The sequence below is a fragment of the Lonchura striata genome, chromosome 3, assembly GCF_046129695.1.
Source record: "Lonchura striata isolate bLonStr1 chromosome 3, bLonStr1.mat, whole genome shotgun sequence".
Classification (NCBI taxonomy): domain Eukaryota; kingdom Metazoa; phylum Chordata; class Aves; order Passeriformes; family Estrildidae; genus Lonchura; species Lonchura striata.
In genome coordinates, this window is record NC_134605.1 from 64,082,134 (window position 1) to 64,103,931 (window position 21,798).

General features: G+C 36.2%; 1 long non-coding RNA gene across 1 annotated transcript in view; it reads left to right on the forward strand.

The window, feature by feature from the left end:
- The window catches only part of LOC110479666 (uncharacterized), a 129,490-nt gene that overhangs the window by 62,715 nt on the left and 44,977 nt on the right, over positions 1 to 21,798 (forward strand). Inside the window, exon 2 of the long non-coding RNA XR_004148046.2 lies at positions 10,969 to 11,032. This is a non-coding gene — a long non-coding RNA (uncharacterized LOC110479666). The remainder of the gene's footprint in view (positions 1 to 10,968; positions 11,033 to 21,798) is intronic.

Consider the following 21,798-nt stretch of genomic DNA (forward strand, 5'->3'; position numbering starts at 1 on the left):
TTGCTTCTTCCAGAATTTTTCAGAATACTAATTTAAAGCAAACAACCTTCCAAAAAACTCCATGCTGCTCTTCTGAATGGGACTGATTAGATACCTATGTCCAAAGGGCATGTAGCAAAATACCTCTAGCAGTTCATAAAAGCCATGACATTCTGTCAGTTGGAGAAATTCAGGCACCTGAACATATAATTTTTTTTTTTTTTGAGGCCTTATGTTATTTAATGCAGGTCAGGCATATGATCTCATGGGAAGAAGACCTGTTTTTTGGAACAGGTTCTGGAGATTAAGTAGGATATACTTTCCCCTACATTTAGGTAGCTGTACATCTCTTTTCCTGTCAGAGGCAAATTTTCAGGTTGATGAATTAATATCTCTGTTCTTATACTAAATTTGATCTGGGGCAGGCAGCAATGACACCAAATCTCATTTCAGTGTAAATCAGCTCCTGTTGTAAACTAAGAATATGTTTGGCACTACATGGGCATTCACTACTGCCTCTGACAGTGCACCTAAGTACATGCTTTGTCATAAATACAGAAAGTCACAAACCTTTAGGTCTCAGGCTTAGAGACTGATAATTAAGGCTCACTTTAAGCATCTCTTTTAATGCTCTGCTGAATTGTTATCAATGTCCTTTATTTCCCATGTTCAACTATATATCTGTATAAAACCAATATTTTTAGAATGATAAAAGACATATCCATCTTACATTTCAATATTCTACATGAGCCTTCATAAATTATAGGTTAGTTATGAGAAAACATTCTAAGACAAGATTATAGCCAATGGAAATTTTAATTCTGAGAGTATTAAACATTTGTGTTTTAAGTGGCAAAATATTGAGACTCAGCAGTTATGCCTTGATCTTGAGTTTTGAGGTCAACCCTGGTCATGAATAATCTTTTAGTGGTCCTCAGATCAAATCAAGGTCAGTTTAACATTCTTGTCAAATTGAACATCACCAAAACAAAAGTTTTAGAGGGAAGGGTGTAAATCCACAAAGAATGAAACCAAGGAAAATGTTTGCAATAACCTTTGCAGGAGTGAAACTGCCCAGCAATGGGAACAGTTCTGCATGTTCTGCTATCTTCACAGCAAGTCGTCAGAAAAATAAATGGCTTTTGATTTTCATATGCTTTGATTTTCATATGCTTATTGTATAGAGTTGTAGATTGACATGCTTTTAAAATTTTAAACTCTTTGTTTGAAAGTAGGCTAAATTAATAATTTTGAACTCAAGTAAACCCTTTGAGTGTTCTAATTTAATTTATCTTTGAGAGTTCTAAGCATCTGGCTGTTTTCTCATTGTAAAGATCAAACGAACATATACTTGAGTCACCACTAAAGAACAAACAAGGAGGAGTTTTGGAAGGTGTGAAAACTGAGTAGCTAATGGACTCCACTGGGCAAAGAGACAGGTCTTTCTGAGAGGGCTGTTTATCATTTGGCTGTGGATTAAACAGATACCCCAGGAAGTGTTTTTGCAATTAAGTTCATGTTACTCCATCATATTTATATTTCAGAATAATGGCTGTGTGCATTTGAATTCAAGGAAATTAACATGTTCTGACCTTACTGTCTTGAGAATGAGGCCGCTTTCAGCAGGTATATAATAAAAAAAAGCAATGTTCTTTTTTCCCCCTTTATTTAAATAACCTTGTCAGGAAAATATTGATATCAAATAACCTATTTATAAATGTTTAACAATTAAAAAAAAAACTAAATTAAGAGTCCCTCTGAAACACTTCTAATGCAGCTGACAATATAAGTGCAAAATGCTAATTTTAAATCCAAGGAGCCAACTTACATACATCGCAATTTATATGACATAATTGTATTCACATCTATACAAGGGAGGAAAATCTACAACACATGTAAATACACAACCCATGGTTTTATTTTTATGTATTTAATCATACAGTCACAGGACTGCATGTAAACTTTCCATTTGCCAAAGTCCAAAATAAAGAACAAGGGAAACTATGGTGTCTAAATGCATGTATCAATAATCATTCTGTATGTCATAAGATATCCAAACACTTCATTACTTAAAATATAAATATCTTCAGTGACTGGAAAAGCATTTGTTCTTACTGAGAGTTAAATTCCTACAATTTCAAAAATCAGGCAATTGCAAAGTAATTTAAATACCTCACAAGACATTTAAAACATATATTGGCACCATGTTTTCACTCTGGAATAAAAGCACTGAATTTACCAAATTTATGCACCAACAATGTAGCTCTCTACTTATACAGAATTATGTCAAATATCAGTCTCAGGCATAAAGTTTGTGGAGAGATATAGCTCAAGTGCAACAAGAATTAAAGGGTCAAAAGTCCCAGCTTTACGTTGAAATAAGCAGACAAAGTATGCAGTTGAATGACTTTGAGGATAGTTGGTGTAGTATGAAATACAAGGGATATATATTTATCAATTATTCAAGATACTTCAAAGAAGTAATTATTTCCCCTGTATCAGGTTCCTTTACAAAATTTATGATACACTTCTAAAATTTCATCTTAGGTCCCAAGTCTCATCCTTTTAAAAAATGTTTAATTTGACCTGATATCCTGGTAGGACCAGATGTTGCCCTTAATACAGTAGCTAGCAGGAAATATACTTCTTCTGGAAGAAAAATACTGTCTTCAGCTCTGCAAAGGAATACAATTTGCATTCATGAAACGTTTTGGCATGATGATTTTGCATGACCACAGAATTGTTGGCTGAGAGCTGGAGTTCTTAGTTCTTGATATTAATATTTCACAGTGATTTTGAGATATGTTCAAGGTCATTAGCACAGTTTATGTTTGTTAGTAGCAGTTGTTTTCTCTAATTATTCTTAGTTGGCTCTGTAAAACAGAGGAAACTCTTCTAGATTTTATTTAAAATCTGATGAAGTAATGAATATTATTCCTATCTCTGAAAATTTAATTTTGCCTATGGCAAGCTGGTAATTCTATTTATTATTTTGTACATATCAAAATATTATTATCTATTCTTGTATTTGAATGCTTAGAGGTCGCTCCTCCCTATTTGTCTTTGTTACATTCTTGGCAAGAAAAACAGTCCCAAACCCCCAGACCTTTTAGGACTTTTTAAACTCTCACTTGCCCATAAAATAATTCTAACTTACACTTTGAAGTATATTTTATTTTTTAAAAAACAACGCATTGAGGCATTATGTTTACCTTAAACACAGCTGGTAAATTCTTTCCTTTCTACCTTGCTTAACCCCAGATAACTGGCACTGTGGAATATATCTCCCTCATAAATGAATGTTTGTTGAAATCAGATTACACTCAGTAAGACTTTCAACCAAAGCAAAAGAAAAACTACACAGAATGATATGGCATCTTTTACTGGCAAAAACTTTACCTGCATTCTGTTTAAAAAATGTTGCTTGATATTTTCTCACTGGGGAGCTCAAAAAAGATGAGATCAAAATTTTCAAATCTAACTGAGAAAGAGAATCCAACATAAGAGCCAACAAAGGACTAATTAAAACTTCCATGCATTCTTAGAGTGGGATGGAACCTAAATGCTGCTAAACCCTGAAGGACTTGTTTCTGTGACACAAACACTGAGTAGATCACATGCCTAAGTCCAAACTCTATAGACCTTAGATAATTTTCCAGGCACTGGTTCTGAACTATGTGTCCAAATAATTAGGATAAGCTATCAGATGTCTGGAATGGATTGTTCCCCCTTACCATTGTAAAAACCTAAAAGGAATTTGAATTACTGTGTGTGTTTCTTGTGCTTAATATTTCCTATACACTTAAATAAAGATAGCACTTTAAAATAGCACTTTAAAATAGCACTTCAGGAATCTAAAATTTAGCACCCAGTAAGTTTTCACAACAAGAACACACAAACAAAATCACAAATAATTGTATCACCATAGAAATGTCTTTCTTCTCCAAACCCCTGCAAAACCCAATTTAAGGCTTAGAAACTGTTCTGAAATTCACAAACCACAATTGTATTGGCTTTTCCTGAAACTGCATGTTTATCTGCAAGGGCAGAAGCTGTATTGTTGTCTCAACATAGAAAACAAGCAAAGATGATCCAGAAAAATATAAATTTGGCCTAAGATAGACATAATAGATACTTTTGATCAATGACTGATGCACTGAAAATATCTGCTTATGTCAGAGACTCAGTTTTCAAGTGGCAGGCCAGGTGGACTTCTGGAGCCTGTTAAATCTTCCAGTGTTCCCAAACTTTTGGGAATTTATCTTTATAAATTATGTAAGTTTGTATGTGTGTGTGTCTATGGGGATTGGCATTTATCCTGCTGGCTGCATAAAGAAATGTCTTCTAACTTCTCAGAGGTGTTGCTTCGTAAATGGTTTCTCACCATAAGACTTTTGGAGATGTGAAAAACTGTGGTTTTAGGCAAAGAGCTTTGATTCACCTTATCAGAAAAATTTGGATGGTGGTCACAAATTATTTTTGGGGTGGTTTAAGAGGATATTGTTTCACTGAAAGGTATTTCTGTTACCTTTCTGCCCTACCTAGGGCAGAAAAATGGCTCTTGCCAGTTGTGCATTTGGACATTTACAGGAGGAGCCTAAGAATATGCAGGAGATAAAGTGAAGTAGGCAGAACACTGTGCTTTTTTAAATCAATTTTTATACTATTGAGTTTGGGCAAATGTTATGGGGAAAAAGTCTAAAGAGCTGGAAGATATATATAGAACTGTCTGAAGAACCAGAGGACTGGCACATCTACTAAATGTGCAAAGGCAGTAATGTGAACTCTGCTGCTTTTCATTCCTTGCTCTCATGTTATTCAATGCTTGAATTATATTTTCATGAAAGGTATGTATATATCATGAAGAACTGAACCTTAAGCAAATACAGCATTTGGCTAAACTAAAATCAACAGTTTCCAGAAATATCCCATGGAAAGTACAATAGTCTTCAAAGTAAAACCTACAGTCAAGGAGACAGGAGAGATTTTTCTTGGAGGTCTTCTTTGAAGAATTAGGATAGTGTTGAGAATGTGGGCTTTAAGTCATATGATCCCTCTCATGCCATAATCTGGTAGTGAAAACTATCTCAGGACCACATGATAGGATTTAGCACCAAGAAAATCTCAAATCTGTTGAAAATCCTTTAATGAGTTCCTAGAAACTGGTTGGTATCATTAGGAGGGTTTGAACTTTTAAGAAAGTTTATGTACAAGAGACTAAGAATCCTGTCAAACTTGGAATCTGCAAATAATTAATTAGTCAAGACCTCTGAAAGAAAGAGTGGACATTTAAATGTTACATTTTGTTTTTTATGTAGCTGCTTTTTTTTTAGAAAAAACAGCATTAGAAATATCCTGGGAGGAAAAAAATCAGTTAATTATGAAGTAACTATTGTCCTCTGTTTCTTATAGAGAGGATAATGAAAATGAAGCCTGCAGAATCAGATAATAGCAGAAAGACAAGGAAATGGAGGACCTTGCAGTCAGAGAGGAATTGTTAAAGTTCAGAAAAATGGGACTGAAAAGAACTCATGATAAATAGCTGGACTTTTGTCGATTGAATTGGAGGTAGCCAGATTTATTTTGGGCAAAATATCTTGTCAAGATGCATGTATTTCCTGCAGAATATAAAGCAGAGAAGATCTAATACACAACAGTTAAGATGTTCACTGAGATACTGTAAATGGTAGTCAAGGTTTTTGTGGTGGATTTGGAGTGGTGATTTGACTCAGTCACACACATACTGAATGTTACCAGGTGGCTGTGAGGAGTGGATTCTCTCATTACTCCCCTGCTGTGGCTGTTCTGTTTTTCGGACTGGAACAGGGTCTTTCACATCCTTATAAAGACTAGCACGTGTTGCTGTGGCTTTTGCACTTTGGTTAAGTAAATATCTACTAGGTAGTGAGTGGCTGATCAAGCAGCTCTGACTTGCTAATAGCATTTTTTCATTCCCTCCAGTAACAGGTGATTGGGAGAAATCTGACAGACATTAAATTTTGTGTTTGTCTGGAACAGAATGTGAAAATTTTGTTAGCTCTTCAGAATTTTCACGGAGCAAGTAAAATTACCACTTTGTTCAGGTCTGTTAAATCCCATGGTTTGACCTGTACATTCAAAAAGAAGAATTCCATGAGCAGATGAATCAATTAAGAACAGGATGCAAAAAAAATGTTCTGTAAAGAAATACTTTGGCATTTGCCAGATGCTAAAGAAATCAGTCATCTGTGAACATAATAACTAACAGGTACACTCAATGTTTCAATGTGCTCTACAGTGAAAATCTATTCTTAACCCAGCTTTTAAGAAACATATCAGAAGGTGGAGAAAAGTTTCACAAGGGTTTCTTAAAATTCACTTGAAATAATCAAGGCTGTGAAATAAAGCTGGCAGTGTCACAAGTTTGGACTTCTCTGTATGGAATCTCTTCTTTTGTCTGTTTGGATAAGCAGTAAAAGGTAAGTCATTAATTCATTTAACAATAGTAACTTGCATAACCTGATAATCATCAGACTTTTTGACCTTGAAGACAAAACTAATTGGCTGGACAAGACCTTTTTTTTGGCTTTCCCTGAATCCAAGCCTTTCCTCCAGCCTAAAGATAACCTTCTATGCCAAAAAGAAAATTTTCCTTCCTTTTTTCAATAGGGCAGGACCAAGTATGAGGGCCATGATAGGAATACCATTAAAACCAAATTTTAGAGCTGACAGGGAGATCTTTTTTTGTCATTAGTAGCATATGTTGCAGAAGGTGGGCTAGTGAAATGTCTTATCTTGTCCCAGAAGCATGTGAATTCAGTTGTTGAACGCATTTTGTCACATTTAGGCATATGCTTAGTGCAGAAGTTAATTTGGTAGTATGTACCACTCCCCAAACAACTGGAACTAGAAATGAAGATGTAAGAAGGTAACTCCCAAAGTAGTTCTTCATTTCTGATTGCATGGAAGAGGTATTATCTTTTCCTTTATATTTTTACCTCTTCCATTCTCTTTAACCTTCCTGGCAAGAGGCAGAAAAGTGTCATGTTAATGGCACAGAGTTAAATAACAGTGTCATCCAATGCATTAGAGCAGATAACTATTTTATTTGAGAAGTATTATTGTTGGAGATTTCCAAATATGTATGGTCCTTCAAAACTTCAATGAGGAAGAACTTGTGATACAATTAATTAGTATTATAAACTTCAGCTGTTGAAGCACAGATGCACCTTTCTTTTTTCTATTTGGGTTTACTGACACAAGAGAAGAAGACTTTGTCACATGGAACATTCTATTCTGTTGTCACCATGTATCTCAACAATATTTACATTAGGTACCTGACGGCTAAGGAAAACTCAGCACATGTCAGATATCTTGCAAGATGTTCTTGTGCTACTGTCAGGTTGGTTTGTCTTTCACAGGTGTCTACGAGATTCCAGCAGGCCAGAGTATTAGTGAGTGAAAATCAGGACAGAAATAGTCTTTATTTTAGCTGAGCTATTGTTCAGAAAATATTATATTCCTACCTTTTATCTCTAGATAGAGTAGTAAGCCCTATAAAAAGCAAAGCTGGTTCCAGAGACAGTGTTTTGTTTTCTTTATGCCATTACACCTTTTAACATGGTATAACTTATGAAACAGTATAGTAGCTAACCCTGTTTTGCTCATGTGTTCAAATTTTGCAAACCTTTTTCATCTTCACATCTATTCTTTTGCTAACCTTCTTAGCCACCAGATAACATCTGTTAAATAAAGTTTCTCTCAATGAGACTGAAAGAAAAATTCTTCATAATGTACCAAGCATTCCTGGAAAGAGGATGTTATTGCCTAAAGTGCACACAGTGCTTGGATGATTGAGGTTTTTCATTCCTCCCTTTAAAGTAAATATTCAAAAGGGTCTGGTCATATTTCCATTTTTCATTCTACCCAGTAGGAGTGTAAGAAAGCAATATTTCTATGCAGGGTGCTTGTCTTGAGCCAAATGTTCAAGTTGACTCAAATTGAGATTGTGTAACACAAGCCAGAGGGAAGCTGCAAGTTAAACATATCATCTGGTTGGATACGGAGTAATCTGCACGCAGAGATGAACTTACCTCTGTAGTTTCCTTTATACACTTGTTATGAAGGAGGTCAGAATGCAAATTATGTCCTAAGGTAGAGTGTCCCAACATAACAGCTCTGTTAGTAGTGGCTGAGAGTTTGACAAAACATGAAGTATCAGGCCTGGGTTGTCCCAGCAGAGGTTCATCCTGGTGCTCTTGGTACGGCTTCACAGGATGGGTCAAGTCCCAGATCCCTGCAGTTCATCCCCTCTTCTCCACCTCCATGGATCTAGTGTTAACTTGTTATATGAGAGCTCTCTGTTTTGCTGTAACTTCTAACACCAACATGCAGAATCTTGCTTTTATTTAAAAAGTGCTTTTATTTCTATTTTTTTGTTCAAAACAAGTTTTTTGGCATGAAGAGCAAAATCTGTCTCATCAAAGGGCAGCAGAGTATAATACAATCCATTCTCATAACAATGAGGGGAGGCAGAAGGTGATGTTTAGATATGCTTGTAACTTATTTGCTTTGTGTGCCACACATTCCAGTGGTTGATGGAATGCCAGCAATAGAAATAACACTACCTAAGAAATGAGGGGCTGCTGCCTTTCATCTCAAGATCAGAAAAGTAAGGTTCATGCACTTTAGTGAGTTTTCAAAAGGCTTTTTATTTTGTGCATGAAGGGCAACTCTACCAGCTCTGCCATGATGATAAAAAAATACTGCCTAATATGGGAGAGGACTGGGGCTTAAGAAGTATTTTACAAGATTACATGTACAATTGTTTGCGTGGTTTGCAAATACTTTTTCTACCAAAAATGTCTGTTTATGAAAAGTCTGTTCATTTTTCAGTTTTGACAAGGCTGAAATCCTTACTGACTTATTGTAATAATATTTTTTATCCTTTACAATGAAACATACAGAAATCAGTCAATGATTTGCAGGAAGTTTCCTATTTATTTAAATGTATTTAAGCCATTTCCATGTTCTCCCAAAATGTTAGCTTAGACTTATTCTAGATTCTCATAGGTCAGGTCCAGTCTGTAAATGAGTAACATTGGTTTAGTCATCTCAAAGTAAAGGTCCCTTCAGGTGTCTGTGATACTTTGCCCATGAGCAGTAAGAAAATGGGATGGTCCATCTGTTGTCTCCTGACAACATAATCCCAGGAGACTGCAATCAGATATCAACCAGAAATTAATGTTTTGCTGTTTTAAATGTGGGAAAATCTATGCTGGAGATGACCATGAAATATGGTAAATGGTGAGAGGAACCTGGTTTAAAGGAAAAACTTATAAATAAATCCCCAGGTATGTCACTTTTTTATGCCACATTGTTTTTATATATTTATGATTTGGTAAATTATAAAAGCTCTCCAGGTAAGACTGCAATGACAAACATAGATACCTTAAGGATAGATGTTGGATGGATTTTGCATAGCCTTTATTAGAGCCATAAATTGTGCCAGTTGCAGATAGGAAAGAAAGGTTCTGGCGTCAGAACTTGGAAGACTCTTGGAGGTCTTCTTGGATAGTAGCTAAGATCCTCAGCTTCAAATAGCTATCACAATTTCCTACGGGCTTAAACAGAACAATAATTGCTAGGGAAATGTATTTGCAGAGCAGAAATAGCTGCAGAATGGAAACAGGTTCATGGACATTGTCTTGCTCTGATCTATCAAACATAAAGTGATGCTTGGGCAGAGCAGGAGATGTTGCTTCTCTGTGTAAATATCTTGATCATGCCAGAGACTGATACCATACCTGATACCAGACCAACCCTTGTTGGTAAAAGAGGGAGGGAAAGAAGGACAAGTAAGAACCCTGGATTTCATTCCAGTGGAGCCTCTGTTTCTCCATTGATAGAGATTGACTAGACTGTACTCCCTACATGAAAACTGGACTTTGAGATTGGCCCAAGTTGCACACTAACCAGTAAGATAAAGTTTTTAATTTCTAGTCAGCAAAGGTATGCTCTAAATTGTGGCAGGGATGTGCATCTTGATGAGTAACTATGACCTGCCATCTATTGTGGACTCTGGTTGTTGCCGTGGGCCTTATGCCCCTCCTTTTGAAACCATCTTTGGAAGCGATCAAAGGCTGTCTGATATAACATCAGCTTTGATGCTCTGGGCCTTTTTATTCAGTGAATGTTTAGAATCATCTAATTCAAAGTGTTCTCAGTATATACAGCACCAGTGAATTTTCTTACTCTACATGTCAAAAAACCACAACTCAACTGCTTTTGCAGAGCTCAGAATGAGTTTCCTTGACAAATGCGGGAAAGGGACTCACAGGAGATAAAGTGGTCTTTTGTTCTTGTATCTTGAAAATTGGTGCCTCTTCTAAAATGATGCCACATCTCATTTTCTATAAACCAGATTCATGACACTGGAGAGTGTATGTCATGAGTGTCCTATAACATCTCACTCTGCTGAGCATAGTAACCAGGATCTTTCCCTTTAATTTCCAGTTAGTCTTGCAACACAAATGAAACATTGTTGGCTTCATGGAGTAAAGGTGTCTGGAATTTCAATGTACCATTTTCTGAACAATTATGGGAAATATTTACTGGAAAATGCTTCTGCCTTTCTGAGAGTTCAAAGAGGGGATGCAAAGTTCCTGAAATCCGTGTGAGAAATGAGATTAATAACCATTTTCAGTTTGGTGCAGTTGACTTGGAATAGCTTCCATTCAGTTTGTAGATTGGTTATTATTTTTGGTAAAAAGCCAAAAGGAAACTACTCACCACTGAGAGTACAGGATGTTGATCAGAGGCATAACTTCTCACAAGAAGTTTAATTGCGGGTGGATATTGTGTTGGGATGGATAGATCATTATATGCATGTAGTTTTATCAAACACTTTATCAAGTGTTATTGGAAGAAGCAAGTAGCCTTTCCCTTCAGTGTTTCACCAACTTCTGTCAGTGTGCAGTTCTCAACAGAGGATATCTTCATCTTTTTTAGGAAATGCATCATGCAGATGACTAACAGGTCCCAGAACCACTTACAACTGAGTATCAGGCACACTGTGAGTAATCCTGTAGCTCTGTAGTCACTCATGAAGAGAAAAAGCCCAGAATTTTAAATATGGAAAAGTCATCCTTATTTTTGGAGTTTGATTCTGTCATTTCTGCATGTTCATTTGTATGTTTCAACCAATCCTATTACAGAATAGTTTACTGCAAATCACAGAGCAATGACTCCACAAAGCTTTAATTCTGAATAAAACATATAAATATACTATTATACGGAATAGAAATATTAATAAGCAATATGAGTTAACTAGATTAAATTATTGTAGCAAAAGATTTCAGGGATACTGCTCCACTCAATAGGCAACTGAAGCAAAAGAAAGGAGTCGTTGCAACCTGATTTTTAGTTGACTATTTACATAGAACACCTATTCTGTGCAGTTTAATAACTAATATTATTCATGTGGATAAACTCATCCTTATCTATCCAGGCTATCCTTGCCCATTGACCTTTAATGTTCTTTTGTAAAGAGTGGTTGCTTTCTCTTAATTTTATTCATCAGATAGCAAGTGCTGTGCAAAATCTGCCAAGCTGGAGTTTGTCCAAAACATCTTTTTGGGAGGAATGTTGATGTATCCGTACCATTCCCCTACAGAGTTCAAAGTTGTCCAGAAACAGATTTCGCATCATTAAGTGGTGATTGCTCATGTGTTGGGTTCATGATTGATCACAAGGCAAATACATGGGACATTTGCTCAATTAGGAGTCATATCATTAGATCCTGATATCTTAGGATTTATGTTTGCAAGGCCATGAAAGACTCATTAACTTTCTCCTTGGCTTCTAAAGAAAAAGCTACATTTCTTTGGCTCAGGTTATCTTTGGAAGGAAGGCACTGTCATAGCTCTTAATCAGAAGCTTGACAGTTATTAAGTCTGTGATATGTAGCTCTATTTTTAAGTATTCATCCAAGGAAATTCCTTCTCTTTCTAAATTTAAAATTTGACAGCAGTTTAACAGAGAATATTCTGGATATTCTCAAACGCACATCATATATTTTTCCTACGTTTTTCCCCCTACTACTCAGGTCACCCAGTTTTAGTTTCCTAGTTTCTTCTTCCTTTTCTATTTGATATCCTCAAAAATAAGTTCAGTTCAACATTGAGATCATGTCTTCTGTTGCTTTAGATGGTTTAGTGATCAAAAAGTGTCTTTTCAGATTTCAGATAATTTCTCTTAAGGCCACCTTTATATAAGTGAATGCAGTTATTTCTTCCTTTACACCTGCTTCAGAAAATCAACAGTAAGTGAAAGCAAAGGACCACAATGCAGGGGTTGGAATATTTACACACAGCGTTGAGACATGCATAACAAATCAAACTGGAGTAATTATACTTTATCACTCTTTACATTATATTACATTAATCACTTCCATATTCCATTACTTTCTATTAAAATCTGGGCAGTTTTATCTCCATGAATTCTCTTTCTTCTTTATTGTTATTCTCATGTATGTTTGTTGATCCTTCAAAAGTTGGCAAATTGGGCTCTGAAAGTGGAATTTCAAAGCTGCTTTCTATGTATCTTCAGCTTTTTCTGTAAATACAACACCTTCCAGAGGCCTTCCATTCCTTCCTGGTATCTGCCTGGAGAACATTGTGACAATCCTCTTTTTTACTGTATTTCCAAACTTTCTGTATTGAATTAGTAAGTGACAATATGTGTGAGAAAAAGTAAAAAGTCTATGAAATGTTTTTTAGACATCATATATGATATTTTCTTTACAACTTGTTTGTGTTTAACTCATGCTTTCAATTGTTCCGTGTTCCAAACCATTTAGTCAGATATCTGGACAATTTTGTCTTCCTTTTCTTCTTTGTCACAAATACATAAAATCTTCCCAGTTGATTTTTTTTTTTATCTCATTTCTGTTTTTCACCTATCATTCATAAAACTCCCCTTTTTCTTTATTCCTAGTCTGGCCTTAATGCTGATCTCCTTTTAAATACTAGAGCTCCTTCTCAATGTTTTAAACTCTTTCTTCCTCTTCTTCTTATATATTCTGTAGTCTTTCTTTTGTAGGATTTCTGCATCTCTTTATCTCTCTACTTTTGTTTTGCTTGTATACCTGGCTGATCATGCTGGGATTTTCTTTTTAAACAGATAGTGTAAAAAGTTTTCTCCCGTCCTTGTTTTTCTTTATCTTTTTCCCTTGGCCCTCATCTTGTGTAGTTTCTAATATAAATTCTGTTTTCATGTGATATGGATAAAAGAATGATGGTCTTCATGATACCTAGATCTAAATAACAAACACAACTCTTTCCTAAAAACTTTAATAGGGAACCAGCCCAGGTGTTCCATAGCACAAAACTGTAGTTCTAGAATTTCAGTGTTATGGCTGTAGGCACTGAAAGGCAGTATGAGGAAATCCAGGCAGAGATATAGAGATTAAGGGGGGAAATGGAGAAAAGTGCAAGGCAAGTGAGGAAGCAATTAAATTTATAAGGAATACTGCTTTTGCTATTCGGGTACCTCAAAGCTTTAGGGTAAAATTACCAGAAAGCCAAAGTCTACATGAATATAAGGAGGCTATTTGTTTAAATCCTTACTAACCACACATCACTGTGTGTCACTGCTGAGACTATGTGCCCCTATTGACATCACTTGACGCAGAAAGAAATCCAGGCTATAGGGCATCAAGATGTTCTACTTCTCTGTCCAACCCCGTCCCCCCTTCCCTCTCTCCTCCCCTTCTTTCTTCACTCTATATCCAATTCTAGCCTCAAGCACCAGCCTATAAACATGAGGAGAATAATATTTTCTTGGATATGGTAAACCCTGTAAAAAAAGAAAAACCTCTAAGTATATGTTAATTTGCAAATATGTGGTTTGCTAATATGTGTATTTGCATTCCTAGTGACAGTTTAGTAATAGTTAGATCTAAAATAGGCCAGAATAAAATGTTGTATAGTATGTATATACATATAGATATGATCTGTTAACATGTATTGCAGTGTAGTAGTTGGGTGAATGTTACCCCACTGAGTTCGTTTTCCCCCAATCTCTATGCAATATATGAAACACCAGATAATCTGACAGAAGCAGAATTCATTTCTCAATATTTTCTCTTCAGTCCTTTAAGGCTGTTTAGCATTCTTTAAAATTTTACCTTGGCAGCAGTGAAAACCTATGACTCTATCTGCTAGGCAGCTTCTCGTCTTACTTTTATTAATTCCAGACAATTACAATGTTTGTTTAATTACATAGCACAACAAATTAGGCTAATTAATTATGTTTACACCCAACTGGGATTCCTTATGATGCATGCATACCTGTAGTTAATGAAAAATGAGGAGACTGAAGTGATGAAAATAATTTGATAATTTATCATCCTAGAAGCATGCCAGAGTGGAAACTTCACCTGCATCTACGTTCTTGCATGAAAAGCTTGGGTTTGATATTCAATCTGAAACCCTTCTCTCAGGAAAGCTGTTAAAATTCTGAAAAGGGCTCTAGACAGTCTGAGATTTTTGGAATTTATTATTATATTTACTTTTAGGTGTTTTTAAAAAGGAATTGTTCTCATCCTTCTTACTGCAACTATATTGTTACATTGCCACACACTGTTCTCTTTTGCTGAAAGATGAATTACAGTAGTGGGACAGGTAAGATCAGTAGAAAAAGAAAAGAAAAGTGGAAGAAAACAAGCATATATACCTTTATCTTCAGACCTCCACTTCTATATTCCATGAAATCACTGCCCAAAGATTTACTTGGGTTTTTTTTTCATACCCAGATACAGGCCTTAGTCTTTCTGGAGATTCATTGAAGGATACAAGAGGATATAATCCAAAATATAGTAGCATAAATATATATTTCCAAACAGTCCTTCAGTAAGTACTAAAATATTTTTCTTCCTAATATAAGTGAAAATTTTCTGATATATGTATACTGATATAATTTCTGTGGACTGAAAGATTTGTCAACATGGCACTGCCTCATAGCTGGAGTCTGATGAAAGCTCATGAATTAAAATTTATGCTTAAGTGATATATGGTGCAGTTCACTGAGGAACCAACCTGGAAACATCTTTCATTTCAAATTTGGCCCTTTGTGATTCACTTGGCAGTTGCATTTACTCTGCAATTGGAATAGGTTGAGGACACATCATCGCATATGAAATTTCCAATGAAAAACTGGATGTCTAAAATCTGGAGAGATGGAAGACACTTCTTTATATATAATGCATACATATTATTATTTGGAGCAACAGGCCCCTTTGAAACAACAAAGAGGAATCAACTGTGAGAAAGATGTTTCTCTTTCTCACAATTTCTGTTTGTCCAGAAAGCACACCACTAAGCAACAGACATGCTCATAAAATCTTAGTATGGTAAAAGCACAATAATGCCAAGGGGGGCACATTTAGAGGGAAATTGATTTCACTCTTTTAGTGGAAAAAAATGCTTGATATTGCAAAGCCTTTTGAAAAAGAGACAATACCAAAGTTAAGCAGCATCCCTTTACATATGCATTGGAATCATTCCTAAGTCCATAAAGAAGCTCAGGTGATTCTCAGTCAGACCCAAAAGCTATATCCAGATGGGAATAAATATGTGGACTGCTTTTCTATTTGAAAAATGATCTCTGCACCACAAAATAATATAGAATATAAAATATACCAGAATACCCACCTAGTGTCACCTTTGTGATGAATGAATATGCTGATGGAGGAGGAAACTTGTTTTTTTTCCTATATTTTCTTCCATACTTGTAGATATATATAGAGACAAAAAATTAAACTGAGGCACTTGCTGTTAAGCAGCATTTGAGAGCCACACCCTGTGTTCATTGGTACTGATCAAAGACATCAGCAATTTGTGGGATAAAATTGTTGCTACATCTGGGAAAAATCTGAAGGAGGGTGGAGAGAGGGGCTCTGTTACTTGCCTCCATTCCTACTGCATGACTTATTTACAGACAGACTAAAGACTGTCAGTGCAGTGTGGTATGTTTAAATGCAATGAGTACCATGCTGTGCTTAAGTGCAACAAGTGACATGTGGTCCAAGGGGTAGGATCCAGATTGCCTACGCAGGACAACTGTCTGCATGCAGGCAGTGAATTTTGTCTCTAAGGGCATCTGTGAGGTCAAAAATTTGGAGCCTGGGTAAGTGAAGAGCTGCATGGCTCCATTGTCTCTCCAGCATCCATATAAAACTTTACAAACACCTTCCAAAATCAGCTTCATGTAAAAGGCAGAGAGGTAGATTACCCATAGCAAAGATAAATCCCTAAAAGCAATCCAGTGCTGTATTACTGGGAACATTTTTAACCCCTGCAGGACACAAAGTTGCAAGAAATTTTTCCATTGCTCACCTCCTTCCACATTTTAAAGCACCTCTTACCTGCACATGTGAAGGAAAAATGTTTCAGCCCTGATACATTGCAGTACATACAGTAAAGCTCTGATTTTTTTAAAGGAAGCTCCAAAAACAATCTCAGCAGCCATAGGACTTTTATGACCCAGACAAGTGTGGATGGGTCAGAACATGTGGTTTTCACTTCTCCTGTTATTAACATATTAGAAGACAAGGCTAATATATTACCTTCCTAAGATTGTACTTTCTCTGGGTGTGTCTTACCTGACACAAGTTGCTTTATACACCTCTTATGCAGACTAGTGATGTTTCTTCCTAAAGATTAGGTAACCGTCACACTACAGGGAATGATCATGGCTTTTTGCTTTCCTCTGCTATTGTGATAGTCATGAAAAACCAGGTCTGAGGTAGTTTTTGGAAGAGAACTGCACATCCAGATGTATGACTTCATGCCTGTGAGGCTAGGTGAAGTTAGAAGAAAATAAAGGAAATTAAGAATTGGGGAGACAGATGTAGGACTCCTTAGATTCAAATAATGATGAGTGTTCTTATCAATGTTTCCATCACTTGTAGGAACTGAAATGAAACATTTGTGACTTTTACTAATGCTACCAGGACATCCTTGGATAAGGGCAGCATTAGCAGAGTGTTATCAGTGTGTTCTGAAGCTTTAACTCAATAATACAGAGAGAAATGCTAAGGCCCTTGGCTTCCAGATAATCTAGATGATTTTGTTTCCTTCTTGGCAGTCTCACAGAAAGATGGGAGAGGAAGTTTTACAATGTCAACAGGGCTGTATGTGTCCGTCGGCACAGGAGTCTCTGGTAACAAAACGTTGTAAATATCCAAACTCAGGATTTCCTTCTTTTTTTGTTTTCTATTGTCATTTCATAATATGTAGTATCTAATTTATCTAATTTTGAATGCATCTTTTTAAAGAATGCCCTGTAAAACCTTGCATATTTTAGATTTGAAATAATAAATCTTCCAAATATTTGGAATTAATCTCAACAACCTCTAGAAAAAGCAAGACAATGACAGCATGGAAAAAAGATGCCTGATCTCCGGAGTTTTCAGAATGATCACCAGTTCTTGTCAACTATTTCAAAAGTTGGAAAGATATAATTTTGACTGACAATGATAAAAAGAGCAGTTGGAATAATAGATAATAATAATAGACATTTTCTGCACTTCAGCACTCCCTTGCTCACAGCACTAAAAACAAGTGCTGTGATTCACATATGACATGCAAAATTCCTGAGATTAACTTCTCCAATTTACTTTTCCCAGAGGCTTTGGTCTATACGAATTACATATCATTCCTTCCCTTAACAGGTCTAACTGAAGAAAACCTGTAGGCTGAGGCAGTAATCAAAACCTTCTGGTGAATTGCCCAGTTCACCTCTTGCAGCCAAGATGTACTTCTTTACATCCAGGGCATCAAGCCAATGCCTTGGTCTGCTGTTTTTAATGGCTAATATCAGCACCATTACTGAAAGTCCTTGTTGGAGAGATCAGGAGTCTGGAGTTCACCAAAACCTTCCCAAAACTTTTAGTAGACAAAGGCACAAAGAAGGTGTTTTCCCCCACCTTGTAAAAGGTGGGGAAGTGAAGAAGCTCATGGGGCCATTTTCTTAGTGAAGAAACTCAAAGGACCTCTTTCTTTTGTTTCTGCTCCAAATCATCAAGTGCCCCTGCAGCCTGAGTGCCCTGTATGTGACCTGAAACAAGTAATTTAATCCTCCTGTGCTTTTCTTCCAGAACTATAAACTGGAGATAATCCTTCTCCACTTCTCCAGGCAGCCTGGAAGATAAATTCATTAATTCTTGGGAGCTGCTCAATACTTTGACAAATTGGGCTCTCTGCATGCAAGTACTTAGAAAAAATTTCTGCTCCTGAAGCAACCCTTCTTCTATCTGACAGCTGAAAGATGTAGGTTTGAACATACTAATCCACTAGGCCTTAAGACTTTAATCCTCCAAAGTCACCCTAGTGATTACTATGCCTGGTTGAGCATCAGAGCTGAACAAACAAATTTTGAATAAAGTTGGCCTGCCAAAAGATTTCACTTCAGAAATTTATGTTTTGTTGGGGTTCTCTCCCTCTTCACCTCGGGCTCTCAAGAAAAAAAACCCAAGCTGATTGAATATTAAGACAGATGCCATACTTGGTTTTTACCACAAATAGCATGAAACAGCAGCCATGGACCTTAAACCCCAAATATCTTGCTCTGGTGGAGGAGGCAGCAAAACAAATAAGAACAAAGAGAAGGAAAGAAGAACATTTGAGGACAGAGAATAATGTGATCATAGTGGTTTTGGTCAGGTCCATTAAAATGTTGTGCACCTCCAGAGGCAGTGAGCTCTAGGACAAGGCTGGTGTATGAGTGACATTAGTTGTCACAGCATTTATACAGCAGTCACCAGAACCATGTTGGTGTTGTGTTTCTCTCTACTTCTCCTTGTTTTTCAATTTGCTTTGAACTAAGTTTGTCTCAGTATCCTGAAGAGATGCACAGAGGAAAATGCTTTAAAAATTAACAATTGGAATTTTATACCTATGAAGAAAACAGTAGTATGGGGTGGACAGGTCTTTGAGTAAGTCCTGTTTAATTCTCAGTGGTGCAGTGAGGTGTAGATGGATTGCATGAGCTATACTGCCTCTCTGATAACTGTGAACATAAAAAGGCCATAAAGGACAATTGGTCTCCTACATCTCTGCATTTATCTTCCCTATATTATCTTGCCAGATATTGATGGTGATTTATATAAATCTCATTAGTCACTTTTATGCATCTATTAATTAGGATCATATTACATAGTTTTATAATTGAAAAGAAAATAGTTTAAAACATCATTCTCTGGAAATAAAATACTATTATTCAGGAGAAAGCATTTTTAGCAACCAGTTGAATACTCAGAAAATACAAAAAACATGTATATTTCAGGCTAGGGCTAAGTGAGCAACCATTCTTTGTGTTGAAAAAACTTTATCTTCCACCCCGATACCTCCAAGGACTTGTACTCGTCTGTTGCTTTTAACTTGTCAGCTACACTTTGAGGTTCAAACACTGAAATCACATTTGCAAGTGGATCCAAGGTTTACAAGTTTGGTGTGGTTCTAATCAGCAACATGCTGTTCAAGTACTATCTATGAGAACTTGTTGATACAAAAAAAGGAACTGGAAATATTGCAAAAACACACTCAGTCTGGTATGGAAGCAACTTCCAAGAAGCTATTTTTGAGCAATTTCCACTTCTTGTCTTGCCCTTAAACAGGAAGCAGTAAAAATCATAACAGTAACTATGTTTAAGTTCTCAAGCTTTCTAAAACTTTGAAAACTAGTTTATGACAGCATAGGTTCTGGTAGCTTCTTATTAAAGTCAAAGAAATATTACTCTCCTCATGTTGTTCTTTCCTGACTGAGAATTCCTGTACACTCTCAGGTATTTTTAGCCAAAGGACTTTTCTTAAGACCAAGACTACATTTTTGTCAGTGACAATCCTTTGGCAGTAAAGAATTTCTATTAGTTCTTCACAGTTTTAGAATTTGGCTGAGAAGTCAGTGTCTAATGGTTATGTCAACATATAACTACACGAATCATTGTTGCTATTGTCCTGAAGCAGCAAAGAATTGTAGAGCAAATTAACCTCATTTTTGTAAGTGCTTAGGATTTTAATTCAGCATGGGTACTCAGAGCAGTAGAAGGAACTTTGCATTGTCCTTCAAATAAACATTTAGTCCCAGAGAATGCCGGTAGCATTGTGGATGTTACATGTTTGCCTTATCTGTCCTTGGCTGATAATAAAGGAACAGACCTCTAGAAAGCATAATTGTTGTTATGGAGAGGGAAAAAAAAACTCCACTTTCCTCTAGTCAGATTTAAAAGAAAAAAATTTAAAAAGCATCTTCCTTCTGAAATTGTTATTAGCAGGAGAAAAAGTAAGAAAAGGTACTTTTTCACGTTTTGCATCTCTCCTATCACTCAACATGTTCTACTCGTTTTACTGGAGAAATCTTTTTATTAGCTAATTGTGTTTAGAACAATAGCTGATGAAGCACATGGGAAGCTGGGCTACATGTTCACTGCCCTTGTGCCTGCTCAGGATGTCCACCACGTGAAGGCAGCCTCGCAAGCCTTCCCAATAGAGGGCATTTCTGTCCCTGACCTTTTCAGGTGTTATGCTGGGCTATTGTGATGTTAATTTAGGATATAAATCGGAAAGGAATTGTTATCGTGAACTTGTTACCGTGATTGTTCTTGTTACAGTACGATCTTTGTGGAAGCTTTGTCTGTAATCCATATCTCAAAGCCATAAAAAAGAATCTGACTGATATGCATTGGAATTAAATTAGACCCTTAAAAAAATAAAATTTACAGTAATCTCCTCTTTTTCTTTTTTCCTTCATTCTTTTTCCTATTCTCTTGCAAGTGAATTAGGACTCTTTAAATGTCTTTTCCTTATTACCCATTTGCTAGTTCAAAGATATGTGCTGATTTGTGTTTTATTTAGCATTATTTATATAACAGCTTCTTTATTAATAAATACTGTACAAAATATGATTGTATGCTAGATAAATGAGTTAAAATGGCCAATGCTGGCATAGTTTTACAAAGATAGATGTATCTTGTTGAAAAGGAACTCAGAAAAGTTGGCTGAGAAAGGGCCCTAATAATAGAAGTAAACCCTGCTCCTTTCTCTGCTTTTAAATATTTACTCCAAGACACTGTAGATAGATTACAGTGATGAAAATATATCTGTCTCACAGTGCCATTACCTTAGTTAATTGAAGAATATGAAAAGTATATGAATATGACAGTAATATTGTCCTCTATTTGCTGTGAGGAGGTACTGATACCTGCAAGTTCATAAACACAAATATGTTTGTATCTCTTGCTATATGTATGCATACATGCACACAATTGTTTGTTTCTTGATGTTAAAACAAGATGCTCTAATCCCCCAGGAAAGGACACTCCCTCTAGGTGTGCTCCCTGTTCATGACAGAAATCTAGATGATGGGGCAGGGAGGGGATGGGAGCAGTGCTCTTTGGCATCTGCTTTCTGCACAGCTGGACAAGAGGATTTCTCAGTACTGTGGCACCATAACACATTTCAGAAACAGTAAAAATCTACTATGAGGACCACTGGGATTTGAGAGGTCAGCACAGAGAAGTGAGAAAACTTTAGACAGTTCAGATCTGAAGTAAGCCCTTAACTAACAAAGCTTTTTAGAAGTTTAGAACTTTTTAGAACTGGAACTAGTCTTATTTTTCAGGAGAAATGAATGCATACAAATGTCAGACTGGAAAAGAGTCTCCCCAGTTTTGTAAAGGGATATGATCTTTGTCTTTTCTAACATCTCTGTCACACTATCAGCTCTTTCTTAAGGAAAACCAGCCATTGGAAAGCTGCCAAATCTCAAATAAACTAGCCC